The 21,915-nt window shown below is 41.0% G+C and overlaps 1 protein-coding gene across 7 annotated transcripts in view; it reads left to right on the forward strand.

Moving 5' to 3' along the window:
• MECOM (MDS1 and EVI1 complex locus) overlaps positions 1-21,915 on the forward strand; it is a 480,335-nt gene that overhangs the window by 399,339 nt on the left and 59,081 nt on the right. Inside the window, exon 1 of one of the 7 annotated variants that reach the window (XM_032776761.2) lies at positions 20,847-21,680. The exons of the other annotated variants lie outside the window; for them this stretch is intronic. The gene's annotated coding sequence lies outside the window, so the exon portion shown is untranslated. Of the gene's footprint in view, positions 1-20,846; positions 21,681-21,915 lie in introns of those variants that run through there. 7 annotated transcript variants of the gene reach the window in all.

Below are 21,915 nucleotides of genomic sequence, written 5' to 3' on the forward strand. Positions count from 1 at the left end.
TCCCTCTCTCTCTCTGTATAATAAATTAATAAAATTTAAAAAAGAACATATACCAAGCAGGACTTGTATCATAAAAAGGGAGAAGTGCCAAAGATTCCACAAAATCCACTGAGGTCTTCCCTATTGGTACTGAGTATATGTCAAAGGTGCTCAGATGCCATGGTGAAAGATGGCAGTATAAATCCCCAAGACAGAAGGCAAGGTATCAGGAATGGACAAAGTGATTCAATCAGGGGAGAGCCCTCAGTGGAATTGAACCATTTTTTAAGGTTTAAAAATTTTGGTTGAGGTATTTATTTTGCATTTTTGTATTCACTTTCATACCCCTTGGCACTTTTTAGTGCTGGCTGGAATCCAAAAAGCCAAAGGAACTATAGAAAGACTGTTCTCACCACAGGGAAATAATATATTATGCTAATTCTAGTGAAGGAATTTTTTAAAAACTGCTAATATAGCCTTCGAGAGAGAAATTAAATGTGGAAATTTACATTCTTGCCAGATTACTAGCCCAATTCTGTATACCCAAGGGGCTTGGGTCAGACTCAGATAAGCATCCAAAATTTTGGGTGTTCATCCAAACCTTATTTCTGAATCTTCTAAGGTTCACTCATGACCAATCATAATGGAGATAGTGGTAGCAGGATATGAATGTAAAGCGTTTAAATTAAAAATTGGCAGCTCCTAGTTATTTCACAGCTGGAGTTCTTAACCAAATATCAACTCTCTTAACCAAAACAAAATAAAATAATGCCTTTACTTGGGTTGCAGCCATACCACACTGTGCTGTGATCCTAGGACATCTCCTGAACTGGGTTAGGCCAAGACAATATTTGGATGGGACACCTCCAGGGAAAATATTGATACTACAGAAATGGCATTGGTGACTCAGTAGATGGCACACTTTCCTCCAAGTAAATACTAAAAAAGCATCAAGTTTAGGTACAAGGAGTTGGTTTTTGGTTTAGATATAAAGTTCCTAAGTACCTTCTAATGGGCTGGAATGTTAATCCTGTGTGCGGGCCAAGTTCTAACATAAGTAATTACATTCTGACTCTCTACACCTCCCCTGTGATTCCAACTTGAAATGGTGTGCTTCACTTCCTGCTCTATCTCTTTGTTACGTGCTGGCAAACAGTTGATATGCTGTGCCTCAAAGCTTTTCATTGGTGATGGATATGATTTATATGTATTGTTTTGTATATGAGTTTAAGTTTGTAAAGTTTGTAAAGTGGGTAAAATAAATGGAAGATGATTATTATCCATTAATTGGTTAATAAAATGGCCTGATTTAACTTGCACCTTCTTATGTCCTCCTGTTAACACTCTTCACTTCCAGTCATTTAGCATCATTTACCCCAGTTTTAGATTCAGACTTTTAAATTCCTATAATCTTCACATATTCTTTGTGCTGCCCATAAGCATAGTTGGGTACAACTGTCTGCATGATGGGGAACTCCCTCCCTGAGCTAGTCTGCAAGGCTCGTTCACTCTCTCCACTACTGTCCCTACTAACTTCTACAGTGACATCTATATGACATTAGCAGCCAACTGTCAGTCAACAGAGGGCCTGTTGGAGGGAGGAGGTATTTACATACATACTCTTTTGATCTTTCGGGCAAGGAACTGTAAGGAAAAAGTAGCTCTAATAGTGGATTTTATAAATCTCTTCAGGTAGAGTATATACAAGGTTTTCTAGTTTGAGATATTTTGTTAAATTAATTTTGCCAACCTTTCCTTCAATCTTGTGAATGCTCATGCTGTTCTTCCTGTATCCTTCTCCTGCTCTCCATATCCCAGGGCAGAAGCAATGACTCGTTGGCTGCCATACCCTCTACTCACCAGGAACATGGATAAGCAATCACAAATAATGCTGAGCGGATCACTGATTTTTCTTTTTGAAACTAAATGTTGTAATCTTTTTGAATTTTTTTTATTTTTTTTCCAGCTGAGACTATTTGCCAAATTCTACCTGAATTTGTGAATAGTTTCAGTGCCCTAAAAAATGCATTTTGGGGCAAATTTATTATTTGCTGACAAAAATTTACCCAGCTCAACAGATTTGCTCTGTAGCAATTTAAACTAGACACTTTTTAACCTCTACAGTAGAAATCATCAGTAAAGTGCTAGCTTAACTACAGTTTATGCCATGCAGAAGTTAATGATTCACTTTTGCAAAGCAAATATATTAGATAACTATAACTGTTGTATCAATTTCCCATCAAACCCACTATTTTTTTGCTAACTGCCTATCGTGTCCATGTAAAATGAGCAATAGATTGTATATTGCTCTTTTCACTTCTCTCTTATTTTCTTTCCCATGCTGAAAGTGGAGAGTTCCCCAACGAAAATAAGTTACTCCCTGATCACTCAGGATTTGATCCTGGATAGACTATAATTTTGTTTTTAAACACATCAGAAAGGGGAATGCATATGTGTCATAGAGTTTAATGGTAAGAGTTAAATATGATGGGGAAAGGATATCAGCAACATTCTCACTGAACTGCCTCACTAGTTGAACCATTAGCATTTTGGCAACCTACGGAGTGGAAGCCTTTAGCGGGGTCACTGCCCAATATGTTCAGTAATTATTGCTGTAAACATCTTTGCTGAGAGGCCCAGACCACAGAAATGTGTGGTACTTAGAAGGAACAGAAGGAGACTATTAATCTCCTGATGCCTGCAAAGAGGGTTCTTGCAGGTCATAGTTGAGGTTAGTGTTGATATATAGTAGAACCTAGAACTGCAGTAGAATTTGTGTTAAATAGTTTGGGACTATATTATGGACTTACGTAGTACAGAGAAAAAAATTGAAAATCATATTGTATATGGCTGTTGAAAGCTGCGAGAAGAAAAAATGCTTTCCATCTCAAAACACATTGTGCTCTTCGGTTTTTTGAAAGATTCCATCTAAACATTAAAAAACATCATATTTTACTATGATTTCTGCCTTGGGTTTCAATCAACAAAGTTGTAATTTCATTTACAACGAAACAAGAAATGGCATATGGTTACTTGCCTTTCCTTCTTGCTATCGTTTGCTTTAAGTTCTTGAAAGGTCATAAAATAGGGAAATAAAAAAGTCATCAATGTATAGTTTTGTTAACTTTATCTTCTGAACATTAAACATTATGTGTCAAATTTCTTATGGTACATAAAATGTTTTGCCTTGCTGTATCATGTATACAAGACTTCAAAAAGTAAATGAGACTGCTCAGTAAATGTAACGGATGTGTAACAACAGTTCTTTAGATCTCTTGTATTTAGCATAGCATCTTTTAGTTCCTAGAGGTGCTTTTAACATGATATCTAGAGCTATTTATGTAGTCATTTATTCTTTCCATGGTGATAGAAAACCTAATTACAAAGTCGGGCCTGTCTTGCTACAGATTGTTTGACCCTTCCAGATTTAATGGACTATTCCCACATGCTTTTTGACCACTCTGCTCCACCTCCTTTTACTGCAGGCCTTGGTGATGTTTTGTAAGGTGATTTCAATAGTGATACAAGGTATCGGATATAAAGCGCTGAACTGGAGATGTGTTTTATTCCAAGTAGCTGGTATGTTAGGCAGTGCTGAGGCCCTTACCAATTAAGAGCTTGCTCTAACCTACATTGATGTGCCTCCAGCGAGCTCTGTGGAGTTTCCTCTGATTTGTACTGGTCTGAGTAAGATCAGAACCAGGCCCTAAAATGTGAACAAGGGGTCATAATCTGCCCTCATTTACTCCTATGGGTTTCTGTGATGAGATTGCCACCAACAGTATGTGCAATGGGATGTGTCTCCTCTTATCTGTCAGGCTGGCAATCAACCCAGAGCAGGATTTTTATGCCCAGTAGTCAGTTGTTCTCACAGCTCTCACTGGAGCAATTGCAGCAGGCACTGTCTTGTTCTCTCAGAACTCTAGAGCTTCCATGGAGAGAAGAAATCTAAAGATTCATATAGGAAACCAGGGAGAAAAACCTCTGTGTATAGTGAGTCTGGGCTCTGTTCCAGTTCCATATAGGCCATCATGGAGGGAAGTTTGAGGGTATGGCCACGGGACAAGGATTATTTGGATCTACTGGCCACAATCCCATGTCCAGGGGGTGAACAAGAGTTGTATCCTCTTTTGAGTCCAATGGCTATGGAGTGGCCCTACACCCTAAGTATGAGTTGGAAGTATGGACAGTTTCCTGCGGTTGTACGTGAAAGGACTTGTGCATGATCTTAGCTAAAATCAGTATTAAAGATTCTTAATCTTACTGTTAAAAATATTTAGCACAGCAGCTTCCCTAAATTCTAGAGGTCAGTGAATTCCAAACAGAAGATGAATAGGGCCCCATTCTTCTCTCAGATATGCACACCCTGCTCCATTTTACATCACCAGGGATTGTGTGATGTTTGACCAGAATTGGGCAAATGTTTGGTGAGTAGAACAAAGACAGTAATCAAAAACAGAGTGCAACTTTTCGAATGAGAGGGTCTGAGAGTCGTGATAGGAATGCAAGGCTGGGGGAAGGAAGGAGTGGGAAAGAGATTTGATAAATAAGATGATGTGAAACTGGAATGCTGCACAGGTATGAATCAAAATTATAAAATCAATATGTATTGATTTATGTATGTCAAACAAACAATTGGCTGAAGGGATGCTTAGATTTAACATGTTGATTATGTAACAGTCAATAGCAATAACTTGAGGTTTGAGGAGTTATCACCTTGAGGCTTTTTGGTGCTGTAATCAAAGCTGGCTGCATTTTAGTGGGTTAGTTTTTGTTATTTATTTTAATATATTTAAAATGTGGCTAGTTGAGTTCTGGGCATATTTTAAAAAATCCAGCCACTTAGTAAAATCAATAAAATGTTCCTGAACACATCCAAACTTGGGGCCTGATCCTAAATTTACTCCTAAAAATGTACCTCTTTCTTGTTAAGCTATTCCTCTCATCTTGAGTTACAAGCTTATCTGACTCAACAAAATAAGGCTGTTTTTACTAGCCTTCTAAATTGAGCAAGCAGAGATCATTGCACTGTAATGTGTATCATGACTACTTGTGTTACCAATATCAATTGCATTGAATAGTCTCAGACTATATGACCTTTGGCCATAGAATCCCTCTTTTGAAGTCAGGAACACTAAGCTTCTATTACATTCCATTTATTTCTTAGGTATCTTGAATTGGTGGAGAGGCACCATATCAAAAAGAACAATTATTTACAAGTGTCTGTGTGATTTGTGGTCTTCCCTTCCACCATCCACCTTCTTCCCTCTTGCTTATTAACCTTTGTTCTGTCTGAGGAAAGATGCTCTTAACATTCTGAATAGTGAGTTGCTATCATTAATATCTTCAGTGATATGCTATCAACCTTTCCTGGGAAAATAATTAATGCTTCCATTCAATTCTTATTCACCAAGGATTTGGCAGAGAAGAAGTGTACAAAAGGCACCATCACAAGTATTTTAGATGCTTCATACTGATCAGTTACTTGTAAATATTGTGACAAAGTTCCTCCTCTACCTTGGTGGGTCCTGCGCTTATTTGGCAGATTTGCTCACCTCAGTGATCTTCCTCACAATCTGGGTCAGCTCCTCCTGTGTCTGATCAAGAGGTTTGGGGGGAACCCAGGCCCACCCTCTACTCCAGGTTCCATCCCAGGGCCCTGTGGATTACAGCTGTCTATAGTGCCTCCTGTAACAGGTGCATGACAGCTACAACTCCCTGGGCTGCTTCCCCATGGCCTCCTCCAAACACCTTCTTTATCCTCACCACAGGACCTTCCTCCTGGTGTCTGATAATGCTTGTACTTCTTAATCCTCCAGCAGCACAGCACACCCTCACCCTCACCCTCTCACCCTCACCCTCTCAGCTCCTTGCGCCTCTTGCTCCCAGCTCCTCACAGGCACTTCCTCTCCTCTGGCTCCCCCTTCCCTGACTGGAGTGAGCTCCTTTTTAAACCCACGTGCCCTGATTAGCCTGCCTTGATTGGCTGCAGGTGTTCTAAGCAGCCTGTCTGCCTTAGTTGGTTCTAGTAGGTTCCTGATTACTCTAGTGCAGCCCCTGCTCTGGTCACTCAGGGAACAGAAAACTACACACCGAGTGACCAGTATAGTACCCCACTGGCCTGGGTCTGTCACAATATGTATATACAGTAAATAGACAATTATATTTTAAACCAGTACAGTGTTATCTCTCATCTTTGTATGTTGGCTGGATTGATGCATGCATTTTCCATTTCTGGAAGTCTGTGACTGATTAGACTTCTGGGGGTCTAAATAATATATTTTGGGATGAAAATCTCATGTTCACTAAATGAATAGACACATGATAAAAAGAAAGACAAAACCCTTTTTCAGTTTCCTGTGTTGGAGTAGATATATTTGCCAGTCCAAGATAATCTAGATCTGGGCTTATTATTTTGGTTTTCAATAAAAAAGAATAATTTAGAATAAATTTAACCTGAGATTTTAATAAGCACTGAACCTTACAATAGTCATGGTCATATTATTTAAGGCCAGAAGAAACCACCAGATCATCTGGTCTGATCTCCCATAAATCAGAGGCTACCAACACCATCGAGCACCCACACACTAAAATCAACAACTGAAATTAGACCAAAGTATAACAACCCACAGGTGACTAATAGGAGAGAGGTGCACCAGTGCCCAAGGTAAATGATTAAGTGAGATAAACCCAAATAAGTGACCCAGACCCCATGCTGCAGAGGAAGGTGAAAAACACCGAAGGACCCTGCCAATCTGACTTGGAGGAAAAAGTTTTCCTTATTCCACCTATGTGGATCTATTAGACCCTGAGCATGTGAGCAAGAACCAGCCAGCCAAGCACCTGAGAGAAACAATGCTCCGTGCAACCTCAGAACAGTGACCAACCCCGTCCACTTCCCCATCTCCAGCTGTGGACATCTCTGATGCTTCAGAGGAAGGAGATGAAACCCTCCCCTCCCCCAGAATACATTGGGATTGGGGGGGTGGGAATCCCTTTCTGACCCCTGCAGGCTGGAGCCCTGAAGCAGAAACTTTTAGGAACATGAGATATAAACCCGAAGAGAGCCCCTGAGCTGCCAAGCCTTGCCCCCTACCATCACAAGCAACCCTGCCATATAATTCCACTCATCAATTGGCTCAGCTCTCTTTCAGAACTAATTAAGTTGTTTTCTCTTTATCCCACACCATCTTGGAAAAAGAAAAGTGTTCAGCCAACTTTCCTGTTAGCAGCTCTGAGACACTAGCACCCCAAACAGGGGAAGCCCTCTGGCTTTGATGTGTATTCTGTATGGGGCAAGTCATTTTCATTGGCAAACACTTTAAGGGAGAGGGAGACAAAACAGGGGAGGGGGAAGAAATGACTCTCAAGTGATAGGGGAAAGTTGATCACTGGGGAATCTGACCCTTCCCAGCAAATTCCCACCTGGAGAATGACTTGGGGCAACAGGTTCCCTCCAAAAAGGAGATAGTACTGCAATTAAAAAACATGGGGAACAAATCCAAAGGTGAACAATTTTTATTTGATGTTTGTTAACTACATAGAAAATATCAAAAATTTGAGATTTGATATCAGTGTTCAGTAATTAAAGAGGACAATGAGGAATTTTGGATCAATTTTCACAAATTAGATAAGAAAGTGGGAAAAGTGAGGGCTTTTATATCAATAGTTGATAATAGGTAAAGAGGTAATATTTGAGCAAACTTCTTATCAATATTTTATAAATAGAAAAAGAGCAATATTTGCAAGGATTTTATATCAATATCCAAGAATTTGAGAAAAGGGCAAAATCTGAGAAGATTTATGTTAATATATTATAATTAGAGAGACAGGGAGAAATTTCAGGGCTTATTAAATTAGTAATAGATAACTAGAGAGACAGTGGGACAACATTTTAGGGTATTTTATATGTCTTTGAGAATTGGGGAGAAAATGGGTCCAAAACTAACTATTGGATAATATGAGAGAAAAGCACCAAGATCTGAGGGATAGTCACCCCACCACCACTGCCATTCACATGGGCAGCAGGGAGCCCTTTGAGAAGCAGCATTAAGAGGGCAAGGAAGCGGGATGGAGTGAAAGGGCTTCCTGGCAGCAGGGAAGGGGCAGCAGCCAGGGATGGGAAGATGAGGGGAGCAGTGTTCGGGGACGGGAGGGAGAGAACAGCTGGAGCTGAGTAACCTGGGGCTGGGCAGTGTCCATTGGGGACGCTTGCTCCTCCTGTCCCTTCCATGGCCTGTTTCTGGCAGAGAATGGCCACCCTGTCCCCATCCCAGAAGAAGCCATGCCTCAGTACTCTCTCAAACTGCATCCACTAATCTCTTTCCCATTTGAGGAATGACTCAGGGAAACAATTTCCCAACTAAACAAGGAAAATTTGCTTCAGGAAAAATGAATAGGAAAACACTCCAGATCTGAGGAGATTTTAAATTGATATTTGAGAATTCAAGAGAAAATAGCTCGAAGTCTGAAGTGGATAATAGAGAGAATGTCAATAATTTGAGAGAAGAGAAGGGAAATCCATGTTGTATAGAACTGTTGAATATATTACAGACAATGGAAAGAAGATGGACAGTTCTTATAGACTGTACCAGTACAGTTGATAGGCAAATCATTTCTCTTATGCTGGTGGCCGTTTGAAGCTTCTATCACATGGTGCCAGTTGGAAGATTTTTCTATTTTTGGTTCACAAGCATTATTTGGGAAAGTGTGAAAAATACTTGGCATCTATTAAAAGTTTTTCATCATTTTCAAGAGAAACGTCTATTTGGCCCAATCCAGACCTTGCCCAAGTTTGCAGTTACTCTATGCTATGCATTTGAGCTAATATATTACATCTCCAGCTTTAAAGCTAGTGCCATCTTTTATTTTATTCTTTCTTGTGACTGCCTTATCACATTCGCTGACCGTTTTCTTGTTATTCATAAATATATGAAAAATCAACATAAAAGGCTACCCCCTCAGTTGATGTAGCTCCATTGACTTCAGTGGCAATGACTTCAGTTCACACCAGCTGAGGATATGACCCAAAGTGATCACAAAGCATAAATTTCATGCGAGTGTAAATCCAAGAAGGGAGGCAGGCATTAAGAAGGGAGAACACATCCTGAAATATATACACAATATTAACAACATTAATCTTAAATCAATATACATGGATCATACAGTCTCTGGAATTATTAGTAGCTCAAAGATATCTGTTCTTGTTAGGATATATAATATATTCATCTCATTTTGCCCAAATACTTTCAGAAGGTTATGCAACTGCATGGGCATATAATAAAGGGGCACTGCTCTATGCCTTGCCAGGTTTCTGGTCATACGTATAGGGTTAGAAAGGTCAGTGTTCTATTTTCAGCATCCCCCACTTATGGGAATTGTGATCAATCTTATGTTTCACACTTGCATTATTGCGAGCTGACTCCTAGCAACAAACCTTGACATAATGAACTCTGTTTCACATTTCTGTTGCCAATGTGGAACTCGCAGTTTTACATATCCTCCCCCAGAGTGTTTCTGTAGGAGGAGTTTCATTTGCTGTACCAATCAGGGCAATATGCTTATGTTTAAAAGGTCTATTCTGAGGCATCTACTTTTCATTTCCTAAGCTAAAATATTTCCCTAAGCTAAAATGATGGTAAAGGATAACTCATCTTTCAGATCAGCCATGTCAAAACAAGCATAATTATTCTAACTGGCAGAGATCAGGTAGACTCTCTCTATTACTGCAGTAAGAAGCAATGGATGTTAGGTAGATGACAGAAAGCAGTTTCTATATATTATAGTCCTAGGAGAAAAACTTTTTCTAAATTCCTCTCCCCCCTCACAATTATTACTTTCCCCGAGTTATAAAGAGCATTCCACTAGGTTCAATTCCCAGTTCTGTTACAGACTTCTTGCATGACCTTGATCAAGTTACTTAATCTCTTTCAGTCTCTTTCCCCATCTGCAAAATGGGTATAATAATATTTTCTTTGTCTTGTCTGTTTAACTTGTAATCTGTTTAGGGCAGAGACTGGCACTTATACACAGTAGAATCCCAATTGTGGTTGGAGCATCTAGGTGCTGCTATAATATATATAACACTAATAGTAATATGACTGTTTATGCCAATGATGAATTTAGCCTAATACCTTAAGCTTAGCTAAATTATATGTGAAAGTGAATATGTAATGGTTGCTATACTCACTTAAATTCTGCATCTGTTGAACTCATTGTATAGGTTGACGTGCCTACTATTCAGCCACTTCCTCTCACCCTCTTCACATGTTCACACGCCTAAATTATTTTTTTGATCAGTAGGGTGCTAAATTACCAGGTTGGAAATTTCTTCAGGAAATAAGGGATGCATGCCAGAACACAAGTGCCTTCAGGGATCTAAGTCTTGGGGAGGGAGGGGCCTTCATTTCCAAGTTTATAGGTAATACAGTATTTTTTTTCCAAGTTGGAAAATGTTCAGCTTATTTACGGTATGGACATGCTGATGTCCTGGACTATTTTGTTAATAACCCATTACAATCAACATGTCCTTTTTATGTGTGAATTTATTTTGACAGTTATGGTCAAAAATATTCTACTTGCTCACTCACCCACTGTTTTTATGGGTGAGTAAAAGATCTTTGTTTTTAATCATTTCTTCTCATAATAAAAGAGAGGTATTTGTGATAAACATTCACAACAATTTTGCAAGACTGGGTGAAATCCTGCCTCCCTTGAAGGCCAGGGAAAAATTCCCATTGACTTCAGTGGGGCCAGAATTTCACCCTCTGTGAGTAGATGTGGCCAATCTTCTGTTGCATCCTCTCTGTCTGCAATGCTTTTCTCTTGGGCACTTCATGTAGGTGTCATAGGATAAGAATTTCAAAATCAGTCATGCACAGTTATTCACAAGCAACTAACATATGCAGGGAAGCACTCAATATATACACACAAATCATAAGTTTGTGCATGCACATGGCTAGTTAGGCACCTAACTGGTCATAGGTTCAGTCAAGTAGCTGATTTCCATATAGAAGTTAGGCATATGCATAAGTTTTCATGCTTAAATTTGAAAAGCTGATCCATAATATGTTGTTCAAATGTTTAATTACTTACAAATGTGAGTTTGCTTGAATAGAGTGCAAGATTCAGCCCTATATGCTCTCTCATTGGCTAAATAAATTAGCATCCTAAAACTCTAAACCTGTACTTGTCTACTAAGCGTGACTTGAATTGTCGATAAGATTTTAACCTATTTATAGTTTCATAACAAGCCAGTAACAAATAATTCCACATTTCATAACCAAATGCAAATAAGATTTAGCACTACTGTCAGAGCTTGGCACCATGGCAGTAATTCTGGAGGCAGTGTCAAATGTGAACCTGCCTTTAGCGAGATTCCTCTTCAATTGTAGGCAAGTGCCTTTCAATAGAATGAGGATTAATCATAGCTATTAGAGCGCTTTCAGGAAAAGATTGTATAGTTTGTATATGTTCCCAGAGATGATGAGTTAATTCATCTGGAACAACATTAGTTCATCAAATTTTGTGGCTTATTCGAAAATCGAAATCCAGTAATTTCACATGCCATCTGACTCTGTGTCCATTTAGTTCACCTTTTAGACAACTCTGATAGATTCTCATAATGAATCAATATATAGGTGAAATAAAATTGTAACTAAGCCTCCTTTTAGCCAGTTTTTTTGGCATTGCAATCTATTGCTACAGTTGAATAAGTTGCTAATGTGTGTATTTTTTCTGTAAAAATCTGTATCTAGCATTGTACATTTGAAATGGTAAATACAAACCTGAAAAATTTAAAACGAGTGTTTGACTTTTTATGGGGTGATAAATTGCTTCTTAGCCTTATAAAGTCCACAGGTGTTTATGTCTATTATTGTAAGCTTAGTTAAAAACTCAGCTTTAACAGGAATGCTTTGGCAAGAGTCAGTCATTCCTAAAACAGATGGAAGAAATAGGATTTCTTGTTATACATCATTTTAATTTTTGTAGGGTAGGTTCTGCTTATTACCTCTTCTAATCCATTTCAGCCTAATAGTCTAGCAAGGTTGTTTTCCCTTTCCCTGTTGATCTCCATTTGTTTTAAAGGGATGTTTTGTTTTGCAAACTGAGTTTGGTTTGGAATGTTGTAAATGCTGTTCAGTTATAAAATAGCCTCTGTCAAATCACATAATATCCCCACTACTGAGTTTTAGGGGTTGATCCTGAAAGCTTTTTTGCATACTGAATTCCCACTGAAGTCATTGGGGATTCTGAGAATAGAGAGATTCCAAAATAGGCCTTAAAACATTTACAGACTTTAATCAAAACTGATCAAAATTAAAAGATTTGTAATTAAAAATTAAAAGAGCGTAGCTGGGAAGTGGAGGGGGGGTTAGTAAGTCCCTGCTGGATCATTATATATGTCTATGGGAGAAGTCTACAGAGTCCATTTACTAGGCTTCCCATTTCCAGGCTGAGAAATGCCTTCCATTGGGGTTTCTAGGGCAGCTCTGAGTCAGGAGAGCCTCTGTTAGAACAGCTTCTGTAAGAACCATATTGTCCAAAGCAGGTAAGGAGCTGCGGGATCAAGTGGAAGACTCTGGCCATTCTATAGGCCCCCATTCCCAATATGTGATCAATGGGTTTGGGGGGTATAAAACACCCACTTCTCCCATAGGGTGATGAGGGAGGAAGGAAGGAAATGATATGAGCACAATAGCAAAGTTTCCATTGCTGTTTGTGAGTTAGTCCCACATCTGGCTGTAAATAGATACAGTAGTGCCACCGATTTGTGCAGTACTAGGTTTCTAGCCAGGGGCTTTAGCTAATGCTAACAAATCAGAAAGCATTTTTGGTAGATAAAGGACCTTCCCCACTGAGGATGAAACTCAAGCTTTTCATTCTATGGGTGGCTGAGGGTTGTAATAGCTCTTGCAGGCTTCAGAACCCATGGAAAAGGTTGTGAAGATTGCAGTTTCCTAGGTTCTCCAGAATTCTCAGCTTTCTGGAGAACCTAGGAAATATGAATGAAACATGAATGCAAACATGCTGTAAAAAATTTAACTTCTGGGTGAGTTGGAGCCTAGCATTCAAATCAGCCAGTCAATGCATTAAAATACAGCTTGCTCTGTCTCCACTATGTATTAAAATGCATTGGTTAGCTAACACTGATTTTTAAATCACCTTTCATCTTAGTCTATGCGTGCCCTTAGACTGTAAACTCTTCAGGGTGGGGACTGTCTTTTGTTTTGGGTACCTATAAAACATAGTATATTGAGGCCGCATTCTGGGTTAGAGGTTTCTGTGTTCTACTGTAATAAAAAAAATGAATAATAATAATAGAATCATCATAATTACATGGGCCTAGATCACCATCTCCTTCACGAAAACCTGTGAGAAGGTTTGGGGGCAGGAAATCCCATGAGGTTTTGCTCACAGTTGCCTTTGAATTTTTCTATAAGGAGGTGATCCTACACACCTGTGGAATAAGCAAGAGGTTATAGCCTAAATCCCAAAGGACTTATTACCCCCTCCCACATTGCAGTTCTCTGGTATCTGCCAGAGACCACTGCTATTTGCAAAGAGGCCCTGTGCATCCTCTCTTGTTCCCTTTCAGCTTGTTGGCCCTAATCTGTTCTCCTCTTGTTCCCTTTCAGCATGCTTTTGTTGACCTGTGCTGTCAGGGCTACCCCAGCTGGTAACTGCCCAGTATTCCCTTATGGTGAGGAGGAGCTCATTCAGGTAGCATTAATGCCTGTGAAGATTCCCCATAGGATTGGAATACCCTCAGCCCCACTCCCAGCCTGTCTCACCATGTATGGATCCTGGACCTTCTAAGCAGCCCCATAACTCAATCTGGGAGGAAGGACAAATGGTGCTATATGGGTGATTGTCTTCCCTCTCTTTCACATGGGCAGGACAGAGCCACACACTCCTCCGGAGGAACAATCAAGCTGCGGGTATTTCCATTTTGTGCTGAGGGTGTATGGAAAGAACTGCACTTATTCTTGTTCCTTCCCTCTTGGTGAAAATGGCAAAAATGCCACCAGCATTGTTCCTCAGAATGAAAAACGTATGTCTGATGAACAATAATGCTCTTATACGTATGCAGTAAGTGGACCTTCATGCATTCTGGTCCACACTTGGTCCACTTTCAGACCAAGATCCAAAAGTTTCTGGGCCTGATTCTGGCACTGACCCTGCCAGAAAACTCACTCCCATCAATCATCAGAAAACTTGCTTTCCTCAGTCAATTCTGATTGCCCACAAAACCAATGGAGAAGCTGTTCTGCTAGTTCTTTAACAAGAAACACTAAACAGTGTGGCAAGGTGAAGCTGCGGGATCTATAGATTTCTGCACCTTTGCCCCCTGACCCAGCAGTAGTGCTAGGTGTACACATATCTTCTGCCTATTGTATGTTTGTTTACATGATTACACATAAAGCCAGTGAGTCTGATTCTGATCTCACTTGCACCAGTGTTGCACTGCTAAGTGAGACCAGAATCAATTTCAATATGCAGAAAGATGGAAGCGATATTATTTGTGTTGTGGTTTAATAGTAAAGCACTGAAACAGAAATACTTCGGTTTGTGCTCAGTTTACTTTTGCTCTCTCTATATCCCACCTCTGTGGTTGTCTGTCTTGTTGGTTACCTTGGAAACACATACAGGAGAAAATTTGATTGGCGGAGCACTAAAAGTTGTGGGTGAAGTTTTGAATGGTGCGAATGATTATGACTGATGTCCAAAAGAGGAGAGGTCTGCAAAGACTGGGGTTGTTTTTAGTTGTTGGTTTGCTTTTTAAAGAAAAGAAAAAGAAAAAAAGAGGGTCAAGAATGAGAGGCTCAAGCTTAAATTTGGGAGTGAAGTAGTTCCTTATTTTGAAGAGTGAGTTTTAGAAGGAGAGAAAAAGTATAACAGTTCTGCTGAGCAATCCATTGTTAAACTGTCAGTGATACTAAAAAATAAATTGTTTCACTGTTGTGAACAAGATAGTGATGTCAAAAATGCAGATATTCAGTTGTTTATATCATCACTGTTGGTAATGTTACAGAATTTATATTCTGAAATAACTTCATGACATGTTCTTGGTGTGGGTGTATACTGTGGTAGTATTTGTATATCTATCTATTTATGTGGGGGTGGGGGTGTATAATCAATCCATACACATAGTGTGTATTTGTGGGTATACAGAGACATACACATACATATATTTAGCATATTTAATAAACACACACACTATCATGAATGGTATATAAATAGGATAGATGAACATAAATACTCACATTCTCTCTCTCTCTATGTAGATGTAGATATATATGTGTATATATGTTTGTGTGTCTAAAATTCCATAGTTACAAAAGTAGTCTTAACCTCATTTATAATGTAATGCCTTTGATCTGTTTTACCAAATTACCAGCTATACTTTTCAATCTGCTGTGTGCACATTACACACATTTTTGTGGGGAATTTGCATTGATTTATTAGAAGACCCACCCTTATTTTTTTTACATAAAATATAATTTTGAGGTAAGGAAGTGCGTGTTTGCAGACTTTCTGATTGCCCTATGGATTTTTTTTAACTAATTGATTTCCCCCCGTTCATTTTTTTTTTCCGCAGTAAATTCAACAGCTGAGTATTCTCGGTTCTGAAAAATAACATTGGGGACTGTATTGTATCTGCCGTAGTTCGAGGTTAGAACTCGGAATTGTGCTGAACATCTGTCTAAAGGGGAAAAAACATTAAGGCGTGAGTTTGTAGCATAACTCCGTAGATAATGCTGGGAGCGGCGGATCGTGGGCTTGGGCAAAGCAGCATCCACGCACTATTAGAGTTTCTCAACCCAGAAATAGAAGTGCCCCATTTCGAAACACATTTTAAAATTCACTAAATATATTCCAAGCAAGAGAGGAGACAAAATGCGGTCACTGTTTGCAGCGAAGGCTCCTGCAAAAGACCATGTCAAACGCTCTGCCTCAAACGGATCGGAGCCCAAGCCGTGGCCAAACGCTGATTGCAGTTTTGTAATTTAATTAAGAAAGGCAGCAATCGGGAAATGGCTAGCCGGGGGAACCCTCCGCTCTGATTGTCTCTAGCACATGGGGTTCCAGGACAATAACGGGGTGCTAATTCCGAAAGCCCACTCCGCCGTCCCACAAAGACAAGGGGGATGTGTAGGCAATCAACCCTCCAGCAGTCCTGGCGAAGCCGGACTGACCCCAGCAAATGAAAATAATCAAAAGTAATTAGAAGCGTGCTGGACTACTCCTGGGAGATCTGTGCGAGAGAATAAACATGCCGGAGCCCTCCGAGCCACTGCAAAGGCCCATGTCTGAGCTGTTAGGTGCCCTGACCTTGTCCACATAAAGACGTGATTTATGAAGTGCAGGGCACAGCAGCAGGACTTCTGTCTTCTCCAGAAGAACCAAATTACTGAGGTGGAGATTAACATGCTTTCAGACGGGCCCATTTCCAGACCAAGGGAAATTTTTTATTTACATTTTTTTTTTACCTTTAATTTCCTCCTCTCTCTCTTTTTTGAAGCAGACTTTTGGGGCGGGGGGGGGGAACAGAACCCAGGGAAGTGGGAGGGTAGCCAGGGCAGCAACAGCATGGGAGAGATTGGAGAGAGCTGAAATTGATTAGGAACAGTCTGTTTAACCCGGTGCTGTAGAGTCATTTGCGTTATCTACCCCGGGAAGTGTTTGATTTGACTGGAGAAAGATCTGGTAAAGATCTGGCTCTTAGTATATACTAAGAGCATTGATTTTTTTTTTTTAAGCATCTGTCAATATCTGTAACATAAGACAAAGGGAATTAGCATGCAGCTGAATTGTGTCAATGTTTCTAGTTTATTTCACTATTTTTGTGGCTTGTTGCCCTGCATCACAGAGCATTAGAGTATGTCGGAGGGTTTTTTTTAAAATGTATTTTAATACTTTTGTTCCAGTATTTTAAAAGCTACCACAGTGTTAGTAGTCAGGATGCTCAATGATGTGTCTAGTCACCTTGAGAAATAGAACATTAAGCCCCACTTAACAACTGTGATTAAGGGGTGACTTGCTCTATAAACTAACAGATAATCTTCAGATTAAGATTAACGTGTTACTGAACATTCATGGTATTTTAAAAACTGCCAGCAACTTGTCTGATGTGCGCCCCCCCCCCCCAGTATTGTCCTCTGCAGAGTGTTTGTCCGCAGGAAGCCTATTAAAAGTGGACAGTGCAGTTATTTCATCTGGCTTTGGCTGGGCTGCTTTTCTTTGCTTTAATGATGTGTTGGAATGCTCCATGCCCATAGGGTCTCCATTAGGAGAACTTTTACTTCTGGGGCGACCATGAAGTTAAGGGCTTAAAAGAGGCATCAGTTTACAACCTGGTGGGACTAGCTAGCAGACTGGAGTACTAACTCCGTACTGCCTTCTCTAATATAGGGATTTATTTGAAATAATTGCGAAAGGGAGGCCGATCCAGTGGCAATCCTTGAGCCTTTTGAAGAACGTACAAACCCTCTCAATTGGAAGAGGAAGGGAGAAAGAGCCAGAAACGCGTTTGGCCCCCTTTCAAAACAGGAAGAAAACACAGTAACATCTTCTGATGTGATTAGCTAGCGGGAGATCTTTACATGTATTAGACATTTCTCAGCCACCACTTCTGCGGTCGCCACAAGGCTGCTTTCTCCACCGCCTCTTTAAACCTCTTACCAAGAAAATGAAAAAGCCCCTCCTATGCCGGGGCAAAATCTGTATGTGAAACCCTCTTTCTACTCTTCACCCCCACGTCGAAAAAAGTTTACATAATAGTTTTGTAGAGGTTCTCCCATGCCCGGAGAGACGGGAATATTAATGTTCAGATCTGCCCCAGTACATACGAAATGAAGCCAGGTTTTAAGATTATAGTAAAGCCATTATTTTTAATAGCCCATCTCAAGGGTGGAGCTAAAACAAACAGGCATGTTCCCCATTATTGCAAGCAGAGAGCTTCTTACAGGGAGACCTACGGCAGATAGATTTCAGCAGAAAAATACCAGGGGGGGAAGAAGCTACTAGGGAGTGCTGTTTGTGAGGTGTGTGTCTGTTGCAGAAATCTTCTGAACGAAAGTGATCTGAGTTCGGCCACATACAGAATTCACAGCAGTTGTGGTGAGTAGATAACCCCTGATGTACTGACCGGTCCTCCTGGCGTTATTCTGAGGGGATCTGCTCTGCATGTACAGGGCACTACCTTCATTCAGATGAGGAACTCTCATTACAAATTATTAGTGCGTCACAGTGAATATGATTTGATAACCCAGCAGGACTTTCCGAAGTAGAGTCACCCCAACAGCTGATTAATAGCCTGGTCCTTCACCATCATAAATAATAGTCATAATTAATAAATAGCAGGGGTTTAGGAGCAGGAGCTGAACACCCCGGGAATAAGACCACCGAGTATTATAACAGGAGAATGGATGCAACAGCACAGGCTCTGCCCTCTGTATTTACTGCAGTGATGCTGCCCCTTGTAAAGCTGATTCTGGGAGCAGCACTCAGCTCACACCTTCCAGCAGCAGCCACCGCCTTGGCTCCTGCTGCTGAAAGGCAAGTACCCGAGAGACAGTGGCTGCCGCTGAGTTCTTAAATCTGTGCACTGAGCAGTAATTCAGCTGGCTACGCCATCTACTGACCACTGGCTGCAAGCGTCTGACTCGAATCACCCACCCTCCTCAATACCATACATGCATGGCATGGGGTGTGTGTATAGATAGATATATAAGCCCTTTCCATGAAATCCTAATTTAGCCAGGACCTGCTACTGATACCAAAAGACCTTTTGTTTATCCACCAACATTTCCTCCTTTTCAGAAAGGCTTTGTTAAAGGGAGGGGGCTACCGCTTGGTATCAGAACCTCTGATCAGGCCTATGGGCTCGAGCAATCAGTTTCCCAGATTACTTGTATTTAATACACAATGCATCATAAAACAAATCCCTCATCCTGACAGGAAGAAAATAGAACAGCTCATAGCTCGAGCTGGTCCAATTTATGGCTAAATTAAAAAAAAAGAAAAAGAAGGCTCCAACAATGGACAAGTTGAGGGAGGGCAGGAAATCAATGGGCCAGCGAACCGGGAACTCAGTGAGGTTCTCAAGCCCCCGACTCTGGGAATCTCTGGCCAGGTTTTTGGGGTTATTTACAAAGGGTTCCCCTCCCGCCCGCTCCCCCGGCCTACCTAACATTGCTGTGTGCGATTTTTCTTCTCTCTCCTCTCGTCTTGAACAATAGCCATTATCTGAAATAACAGTTCAATGTCACAGATAACAGGCCGCTGAGAGGAATTAATCATCTCCTCTTGTCACTTGGATTCTCGCCCTCGCCTTTTTCCCTCCCCTCCATTGTAAAAAAAAAAATAAAAAAATCGATTTTTAGTCTGAGAAATATATTTGCACTTTTCAAAAAAAGTGGGTGGCACTTATGATGGTGTAATAAACGATAACGTTCAGCCCCCTTTTTCAATTCTCTCCCCTCCCTCTTAAAAAACATGTTATAGTGAACCTCGGCAGATAGTGCCTAACTTTGCTGGCTAGACTGGGCCAGTTTGCTGCACTACATTATTATTATTATTATTTATTATAGTTATGGTTACTTTTTTAAAAAAAATGTAGAAGCCACTACAATTTCCAGACGTTGTAGCTTTTATGTAAACTCAAAGAGAATTCATCTCTCGGATTATTCATTCGATATCGATTCCTTCCCCTCTACCATCCCAGTCCAAATGTCTAACCTCCTTCCAGTTTCATTCATGATATTTAAAAGCAGCAGAGAATCCTGTGGCACCTTATAGACTAACAGACGTTTTGGAGCGTGAGCTTTCGTGGGTGAATACCCACTTCGTCAGACGTCTGACGAAGTGGGTATTCACCCACGAAAGCTCACGCTCCAAAACGTCTGTTAGTCTATAAGGTGCCACAGGATTCTCTGCTGCTTTTACAGATCCAGACTAACACGGCTACCCCTCTGATACTTGACATTCATGATATTGGTTACTAGATCAATCAATCAATCAAGATCCTTAAGGAAACGATTCCAAATGGAGCGGTTGTTCCGTTTGCACAAAACAGGAGGTGTAGGATATTTATTGTGAAGTGCAAAATAATATTCAAAAAGCTGCTTTTCATTTTTTGAGAAGTCCGTGCCCTTTTCGATAGATGTAAAATAGACATCGAAAAAGGAACTGGCTCATCTCAGATTTATAAACCTACTGATCTTTTTCTCAGACCAAATTCGGTGATAAATGGAGTCGTGTTGCTTTTTAATGTTAAGAAGTAACATTTTAACAACTTTTTGTAAACAGATCATTTATTGATTAATTACGCGCAGTCTGTGTCTTCCTGTCTCTCTCTGTCTGTGTGTGTGTGCAGTGAACGGGAGAGGAAAGGGGAAAAATACAAAAATTTCTGCCAGGAAGAGTAGAATTTAGAGCGACAGAGCGATCGCAATATCTAAGTACCCTATAGATGGACAATGTGCATATCGCACATGCAATATATGTAGCCAGTTAACTTTTTTTAAAAAAGTGGCAATTAACCTTCTCAACTGCATTTCAGTTCGTGGTTGCTGCTGCTGCTTTTTATACGTAAAAGAAAAGAAAAGAATAAGCCGGCTGGTTTTGTTAAACGCTTCTTAAATAAACACATTCACACAGACATACTTGCACTTTCGGAACACTGAAACAAGGCGAGGTTTTCCTGCGAGAGAAAAATCCTCCCACCCAAGATCTCCCTATTGGCTGCTGATTACATGGATGGACTCGACATGTTTAAAGGGGATGGTGCATCCGTAATCAGTCTGCCCCTATAGGACTTCTGTCTTGGCGACCTCTTTGTGACCTCTCTCGCCGGAGGAGGCTGCTGTCACTTTAAAAATTTACTGAAAGAGGAGCCTCTGTCTGGCTTCCGACCACTGTGTTGCAAGGGGGAGATAGCTCCCTCTCGCTCTCTCTCGCCTCTTTATGGATGGCCGGTCAGATCTTCTTTAAAGAGACAGTTCATGAAATGGAAACCCCTGGCAGTTGAGTGTGTGGGGTTGCAAAAAAACTAGAAAGGGAGGGGAGGGATGAGGGAGACGCTCCGGCTGAGAAAGAAGCTCTCACAGGACAGGCTCTGAAGAGGAGAGTGTGTGTGTGGGGAGGGGGAGACAGCCTCCCACCCCCTCCCGAGCCAGCACACACTCGCACTTTTTTCCTGTGATCACCAGCAGAGAAGTGAAAGAAGTTTTTTTTTTATGGGATTTTTTTTTCTTGATAACTTTCTTTACACACACACACACACACCCCGAGCAGCCGATCAGAGCAGGAGGGGCAGATCGGGGAAGGTGATGGGGATCCGGGAGGAATTTGCAAAAAAATGAGAATAATAACAACAATGATCAATAATCATCATTAAAGCAAACTCCCCCACACATATCCCCCCCCCCCAAAAAATATCCAGCAACAGCAAACCAACCCCTGAGAACTCCAGCCGAGGCGAGAGAAAGTTCCCAACAAATGGTGGAAGAGAGTGGAGCTTCCAAGCAGCGACCCGAGCCGGCACCAGGACACCAGCCACCCACCGGCTCTGCAGACCGACGGCGAGTGTTTTTTGTTTTGTTTTACTTCCAGCCGCTTGAAGGACCTTCCCCCCTCCCCCTCCCTGTGCACGGAAGCGCTCAGGCTTTAGGAATCAGTGCCGTGGGAGAGAGAAGGTAAGAGGAGCGGGTGAGGAGAGCTGATCCTAGTCATAACAAACTCGCCGTACCCCCTGACACTTTCCTCTTCGTGTCCGCTCTGTCTTGGGTCAGGAACTTGCTCCGTGGCCCCCCGGGTGCCTTCCCTACCCTGCTCAGACTTGTGATTTCCTTGTTGCTCTCAGGGCGGCTACGGCTCGCTCTCTCCCTTGCAGCTTGCTGGTGTCTCTCTGGGGCGAGGGGGTGATCGTGT

Source organism: Chelonoidis abingdonii, chromosome 8 (genome assembly GCF_003597395.2).
Source record: "Chelonoidis abingdonii isolate Lonesome George chromosome 8, CheloAbing_2.0, whole genome shotgun sequence".
NCBI lineage: Eukaryota > Metazoa > Chordata > Testudines > Testudinidae > Chelonoidis > Chelonoidis abingdonii.